We start from the raw sequence: 8,735 nt of genomic DNA, 5'->3' as shown, positions 1-8,735 counted from the left end.
TACACTCCACACAGGCAAATTCACATACATATACATATCAAACGAAACATATATATACAACACTCATAACATATACATATATACACATGTACATCATTCAATACTGTCCTGCCTTTATTCATTCCCATTACCACCCCGCCACACATGAAATAACAACCCCCTCCCCCTCCATGAATGCGAGGTAGCACTATCAAAAGACAACAAAGACCACATTCGTTGACACTCAGTCTCTAGCTGTGATGTAACAATGCACCTAAACCAAAGCTCCCTTTCCACATCAGCCCCAGAGAACTTTCCATGGTTTACCCCAACGCTTCACATCCCCTGGTTCAATCCATTAACAGCACATCGACCCCGGTATACCACATCGTTCCAATTCACTCTATTCCTTGCACGCCTTTCACCCTCCTGCAAGTTCAGGACCCGATCACTCAAAATCTTTTTCACTCCATCTTTCCACCTCCAATTTGGTCTCCCACTTTTCCTCGTTCCCTCCATATCCCCATGGTGAATCTTTCCTCACTCATTCTCTCCATGTGACCAAACCATTTCAAAACACCCTCTTCTGCTCTCTCAACCGCATTGTTTTTATTACCACACATCACTCTTACCCTATTATTACTTACTCGATCAAACCACCACACACCACATATTGTCCTCAGACATCCCATATCCAGCACATCCACCCTCCTCCGCACACCTCTGCACATAACCCACGCCTCGCAGCCATATAAAATTGTTGGAACCAATATTCCTTCAAACATACCCATTTTTACTTTCCAAGATAATGTTCTCGACTTCCACACATTCCTCATCGCTCCCAGAACTTTCGCCTCCTCCCCCACCCTATGATTCACTTCTGCTTCCATTGTTCCATCCGTTGCCAAATCCACTCTCAGATATCTAAAACACTTCACTTCCTCCAGTTTTTCTCCATTCAAACTTACCTCGCAGTTGACTTATCCCTCAACCCTACTGTACCTAATTACCTTGGTCTTATTCACATTTACTCTTAGCTTTTTTCTTTCACACACTTTACCAAACTAAGTCACCAGCTTCTGCAGTTTCTCACATGACTCAACCACCAGCGCTGTGTCATCAGCGAACAACAACTAACACTTTCCAAGCTCTTTCATCCACAACAGACTGCATACTTGCCCCTCTTCCCAAAACCCTTGCATTCACCGCCCTAACAACCTCAACCATAAACAAATTAAACAACCATGGAGACATCACACACACCTGCCGCATACCAACATTCACTGAGAACCAATTACTTTCCTCTCTTCTTATTCGTACACATGCCTTACATTCTCGATAAAGCTTTTCACTGATTCTAACAACCTACCTCCCACACCATATATTCTCAATAACTTCCACAGAACATCTCTATTAATTCTATCATATGCCTTCTCCAGATACATAAATGCTACATACAAATCTATTTGCTTTTCTAAGTATTTCTCACATACATTCTTCAAAGCAAACACCTGACGCACACATCTTGGAAACTGCACTGCTCTTCCCTAATCTGATTCTCTGTACATGCCTTGACCTTCTCAGTCAATAACCTCCCATATGATTTCCCAGGAAAACTCAATAAATTTGTACCTCTGTAATTTCAGCACTCTCTCTTATCCCGTTTGCCTTCGTACAATGACTATGCAAGCATTCCGGCAAACCTCCGGCACCTCACAATGAGTTACACATTCATTAAATAACCTTACCAACCAGTCATAAATACAGTCACAACCTTTTTTAATAGATTCCACTGCAATACCATCCAAACCCGCTGCCTTGTCTGATTTCATCTTCCGTAAAGCTTTTACGACCTCTTCTCTGTTTACCAAATCATTCTCCCTAACCGTCTCACTTTGCACACCACCTCGACGAAAACACCCTATATCTGCCATTCTATCTTCAAACACATTCAGCAAACCTTCAAAATACTCACTCCATCTCCTTCTCACATCACCACTACTTGTTATCACCTCCCCATTAGCCCCCATCACTGATCTTCCCATTTGTTCCCTTGTCTTAAGCACTTTATTTACCTCCTTCCAAAACATATTTTCATTTTCCCTAAAATTTAATACTCTCTCCCCCCATTTATCATTTGCCCTCTTTTTCACCTCTTGCACCTTTCTTTTAACCTCCTGCCTCGCTCTTTTACACATCTCCCAGTCGTTTGCATTTTTCCCGGCAAAAATTGTCCAAATCCCTCTCTTTTCTTTTTCACTAATAATCTTACCTATTTATCCCACCACTCACTACCATTTCTAATCTGCCCACCTCCCACGCTTCTAATGCCACAAGAATCTTTTGCGCAAGCAATCACTGCTTCCCTAAATACATCCCATTCCTCTCCCACTCCCCTTACGTCCTTTATTCTCACCTTTTTCCATTCTGTACTCAGTCCCTCCTGGTACTTCCTCACACAAGTCTCGTTCCCAAGCTCTCTTACTCTCACTACTCTCTTCACACCAACATTCTCTCTTCTTTCCTGAAAACCTCTTCATATCTTCACTTTCGCCTCCACAAGATAATGAGCCAGACATCCCTCCTTTGCATATCTCAACACATTAACATCCAAAAGTCTCTTTCGCTCCCCTATCGATTAACACGTAATCCATTAACGCTCTCTGGCCATCTCTCCTACTTACAGACATATACTTATGTATATCTCTCTTTTCAAAAGAGGTATCCCCAGTCACCAGTCCTTTTTCAGCACATAAATCTACAAGCTCTTTCCCATTTTCCATTTACAACACTGAACACCCCATGTACACCAATTATTCCCTCAACTGCCATATTACTCACCTTTGCATTCAAATCACCCATCGCTATAACCCGTTCTCTTGCATCAAAACTACAAACACACTTATTCACCTGTTCCGAAAACACTTGCGTCTCATGATCTTTCTTCTCATGCCTAAATGCATATGCACCAATAATCACCCATCTCTCTCCATCTACTTTCAGTTTTACCCATAATATCAATAATGAGTTTACTTTCTTACACTCTATCATATACTGCCACCACTACTGTTTCAGGAGTAGTGCTACTCCTTCCCTTACTCTCGTTCTCTCATTAACCCCTGACTTTACTCCCAAGACATTCCGAAACCACTCATCCCCTTTACCCTTGAGCTTCGTTTCACTTAGAGCCAAAACATCAAGGTTCCATTCCTAAAACTTACTGCCCATCTCATCTTTTTTCTCATCTTGCTTACATCCACACACATTTAGACATCCCAATCTGAGCATTTGAGGAGGATGAGCATTCCCCGCGACTCCTTCTGTTTCCCCTTTTAGAAAGTTAAAACACAAGCAGGGAGGGTTTCTAGCCCCTAGCTCCCGCCCCCTTTAGTCTCCTTCTACGATACGTGAGGAATGCATGGGAAGTATTCTTTCTCCCCTATCCCCTTGCATAATCATATATATATATATACATATATATATATATATATATATATATATATATATATATATATATATATATATATATATATATATATATATATATATATATATATATATATATATATATGTATATATGTATATATACATATATATATATATATATATATATATATATATATATATATATATATATATATATATATATATATATATATATATATATATATATATATATATATATACATATATATATATATATATATATATATATATATATATATATTTCTATTTTGCTTTGTCGCTGCCTCCCGCGTTTGCGATGTAGCGCAAGGAAACAGGCGAAAGAAATGTCCCAACCCACCCCCATACACATGTATATACACACACGTCCACACACGCAAATATACATACCTATACACTTCAATGTACACATATATATACACACACAGACACATACATATATATCCATGCACACAATTCACACTGTCTGCCTTTATTCATTCCCATCGCCACCTCGCCACACATGGAATACCATCCCCGTGCCCCCTCATGTGTGCAGGGTAGCGCTAGGAAAAGACAACAAAGGCCCCATTTGTTCACACTCAGTCTCTAGCTGTCATGCAATAATGCCCGAAACCACAGCTCCCTTTCCACATCCAGGCCCCACACAGCTTTCCATGGTTTACCCCAGACGCTTCACATGCCCTGATTCAATCCCCTGACAGCACGTCAACCACGGTATACCACATCGATCCAATTCACTCTATTCCTTGCCCGCCTTTCACCCTCCTGCATGTTCAGGCCCCGATCACTCAAAATCTTTTTCACTCCATCTTTCCTCCTCCAATTTGGTTTCCCACTTCTCCTCGTTCCCTCCACCTCCGACACATATATCCTCTTGGTCAATCTTTCCTCACTCATTCTCTCCATGTGCCCAAATCATTTCAAAACACCCTCTTCTGCTCTCTCAACCACGCTCTTTTTATTTCCACACATCTCTCTTACCCTTACATTACTTACTCGATCAAACCACCTCACACCACATTTGTCCTCAGAATTCTCATTTTCAGCACATCCATTCTCCTGCGCACAACTCTATCCATAGCCCACGCCTCGCAACCATACAACATTGTTGGAACCACTATTCCTTCAAACATACCTATTTTTGCTTTCCAAGATAATGCTCTCGACTTCCACACATTCGTCAAGGCTCCCACAATTTTCGCCCCCTCCCCCACCCTATGAATCACCTCCGCTTCCATGGTTCCATCCGCTGCCAGATCCACTTCCTGATATCTAAAACACTGTACTTCCTCCAGTTTTTCTCCATTCAAACTTACCTCCCAATTGACTTGACCCTCAACCCTACTGTACCTAATAACCTTGCTCTTATTCACATTTACTCTTAACTTTCTTCTTTCACACACTTTGCCTAACTCAGTCACCAGCTTCTGCAGTTTCTCACGTGAATCAGCCACCAGCGCTGTATCATCAGCGAACAACAACTGACTCACTTCCCAAGCTCTCTCATACACAACAGACTTCATTTTTGCCCCTCTTTCCAAAACTCTTGCATTCACCTCCCTAACAACCCCATCCATAAACAAATTAAATAACCATGGAGACATCACACACCCCTGCCGCAAACCTACATTTACTGAGAACCAATCACTTACCTCTCTTCCTACACGTACACATGCCTTACATCTTCAATAAAAACTTTTCACTGCTTCTAACAACTTGCCACCCACACCATATATTCTTAATACCTTCCACAGAGCATCTCTATCAACTCTATCATATGCCTTCTCCAGATCCTTAAATGCTACATACAAATCCATTTGCTTTTCTAAGTATTTCTCACATACATTCTTCAAAGCAAACACCTGATCCACACATCCTCTACCACTTCTGAAACCGCACTGCTCTTCCCCAATCTGATGCTCTGTACATGCCTTCACCCTCTCAATCAATACCCTCCCATATGATTTACAAGGAATACTCAAGAAACTTATACCTCTGTTATTTGAGCACTCACTCTTATCCCTTTGCCTTTGTACAATGGCACTAGGCACGCATTCCGCCAATCCTCAGGCACCTCACCATGAGTCATACATACATTAGATAACCTTACCAACCAGTCAACAATAGAGTCACCCCCTTTTTTAATAAATTGCACTTCAATACCATCCAAACCTGCTGCCTTGCCGGTTTTCATCTTCCGCAAAGCTTGTACTACCTCTTCTCTGTTTACCATGAATGTTGGGGTGAAGAGGGTGGTGAGAGTAAGTAAGCTTGGGAAGGAGACTTGTGTGAGGAAGTACCAGGAGAGACTGAGTACAGAATTGAAAAAGGTGAGAACAATGGAAGTATGAGGAGTGGGGGAGGAATGGGATGTATTTAGGGAAGCCGTGATGGATTGCGCAAAAGATGCTTGTGGCATGAGAAGCGTGGGAGGTGGGTTGATTAGAAAGGGTAGTGAGTGGTGGGATGAAGAAGTAAGATTATTAGTGAAAGAGAAGAGAGAGGCATTTGGACGATTTTTGCAGGGAAAAATTGCAATTGAGTGGGAGATGTATAAAAGAAAGAGACAGGAGGTCAAGAGAAAGGTGCAAGAGGTGAAAAAGAGGGCAAATGAGAGTTGGGGTGACAGAGTATCATTAAATCTTAGGGAGCATAAAAAGATGTTCTGGAAGGAGGTAAATAAAGTGCGTAAGACAAGGGAGCAAATGGGAACTTCAGTGAAGGGCGCTAATGGGGAGGTGATAACAAGTAGTGGTGATGTGAGAAGGAGATGGAGTGAGTATTTTGAAGGTTTGTTCAATGTGTTTGATGATAGAGTGGCAGATATATGGTGTCTTGGTCGAGGTGGTGTGCAAAGTGAGAGGGTTGTGGAAAATGATATATATATATATATATATATATATATATATATATATATATATATATATATATATATATATATATATATATATATATATATATATATATATATATATATATATATATATATATATATATATATATATATATATATATATATATATATATATATATATATATATATATATAATATATATGTATATATATATATATATGTATAAATATATATATATATATATATATTTATATATATATCCCGCGTTAGCGAGGTAGCGTTAAGAACAGAGGGCTAGGCCTTTTTTAGAATATCCTCACCTGGCCCCCTCTGTTCCTTCTTTTGGAAAATTGAAAAAAAAAAAAAAAAACGACAGGGGAGGATTTCCAGCGCCCCACTCCCTCCCCTTTTTATAAATATTTGTATATATATATATATATATATATATATACATATATATATATATATATATATATATATATATATACATATATATATATATATATATATATATATATATATATATATATATATATATACATATATATATATAGTGAGGGGTGATTTGAATGTAAGGGTGAGTAATGTGGCAGTTGGGGGAATAATTAGTATACATGGGGTGTTCAGTGTTGTAAATGGAAATGGTGACGAGCTTGTAGATTTATGTGCTGAAAAAGGACTGGTGATTGGGAATACCTGGTTTAAAAAGAGAGATATACATAAGTATGCGTATGTAAGTAGGAGAGATGGCCAAAAATGCTATTTGGATAACGTGTTAATTGATAGGCGCGCGAAACAGAGACTTTTGGATGTCAATGTGCTGAGAGGTGCAACTGGAGGTTGTCTGATCATTATCTTGTGGAGGTGAAGGTGAAGATTTCTAGAGGTTTTCAGAAAAGAAGAGAGAATGTTGGGGTGAAGAGAGTGGTGAGAGTAAGTGAGCGTAGGAAGGAGACTTGTGTGAGGAAGTACCAGGAGGGACTGAACAGAATGGAAAAAGGTGAGAACGAGGGACGTAAGGGGAGTGGGGAGGAATGGGATTTATTAGTGAAGCAGTGATGGCTTGCGGAAAAGATGCTTGTGGCATGAGAAGCGTGTGAGGTTGGCAGATTAGAAAGGGTAGTGAGTGGTGGAGTGAAGTAGTAAGATTATTAGTGAAAGAGAAGAGAGAAACATTTGGACGATTTTTGAAGGGAAATAATTCAAATGAGTCGGAGATGTATAAAAGAAAGAGGCAGGAGGTCAAGAGAAAGGTGCAAGAGGTGAAAAAGAGGGCAAATGAGAGTTGGGGTGAGAGAGTATCATTAGATTTTAGAAGGAATAAAAAGATGTTTTGGAAGGAGGTAAATAAAGTCCGTAAGACAAGGGAATAAACGGGAACTTCATTGAAGGGGCTAATAGGGAGGTGATAACAAGTAGTGGTGATGTGAGGAGATGGAGTGAGTATTTTGAAGGTTTGCTGAATGTGTTTGATGATAGAGTGGCAGATAAAGGTGGTTTTGGTCGAGGTGGTGTGCAAAGTGAGAGGGTCAGGGAAAATGAAATGGTAAACAGAAATTAGGTAATAAAAGCTTTGCAGAAGATGAAAGCCGGCAACGCAGCAGGTTTGGATGGTATTGCAGTGGAATTCATTACAAAAGAGGGTGACTGTATTGTTGACTGGTTGGTAAGGTTATTTGATATATGTATAATTCATGGTGCGGTGCCTGAGGATTGGCGGAATGTTTGCATAGTGCCATTGTACAAAGGCAAAGGGGATAAGAGTGAGTGCTCAAATTACAGAGGTATAAGTTTGTTAAGTATTCCCGGTATTTTATATTGGAGGGTATTGATTGAGAGGGTGAAGGCATGTACAGAACATCAGATTGCGGAAGAGCAGTGTGGTTTCAGAAGTGGTAGAGGATGTGTGGATCAGGTGTTTGCTTTGAAGAATGTATGTGAGAAATGCTTAGAAAAGCAAATGGATGTGTATGTAGCATTTATGGATCTGGAGAAGGCATATGATAGAGTTGATAGAGACACTCTGTGGAAGGTATTAAGAATATATGGTGTGGGAGGCAAGTTGTTACAAGCAGTGAAAAGTTTTTATCGAGGATGTAAGGCATGTGTACGTGTAGGAAGAAAGGAAAGTGATTGGTTCTCAGTAAATGTAGGTTTGCGGCAGGGGTATGTGATGTCTCCATGGTTGTTTAATTTATTTATGGATGGTGTTGTTATGGAGGTGAATGCAAGAGTTTTGGAGAGAGGGGCAAGTATGCAGTCTGTTGGGGATGAGAGAGCTTGGGAAGTGAGTCAGCTGTTGTTTGCTGATGATACAGCGCTGGAGGTTGATTCATGTGAGAAACTGCAGAAGCTAGTGACTGAGTGTGTGAAAGAAGAAAGTTGAGAGTAAATGTGAATAAGAGCAAGGTTATTAGGTACAGTATGGTTGAGG

At 40.0% G+C, this 8,735-nt stretch overlaps 1 protein-coding gene across 1 annotated transcript in view; it reads right to left on the bottom strand.

Annotated features, from left to right (window-relative positions):
* The window catches only part of LOC139763322 (uncharacterized), a 191,952-nt gene that overhangs the window by 113,522 nt on the left and 69,695 nt on the right, over window positions 1–8,735 (bottom strand). The window lies entirely within an intron of this gene.

This window comes from Panulirus ornatus, chromosome 46, assembly GCF_036320965.1.
Source record: "Panulirus ornatus isolate Po-2019 chromosome 46, ASM3632096v1, whole genome shotgun sequence".
NCBI classification, from domain to species: domain Eukaryota; kingdom Metazoa; phylum Arthropoda; class Malacostraca; order Decapoda; family Palinuridae; genus Panulirus; species Panulirus ornatus.
The sequence above is the reverse complement of the archived record's forward strand: the minus strand, read 5'-3'. Positions and strand labels throughout refer to the sequence as shown.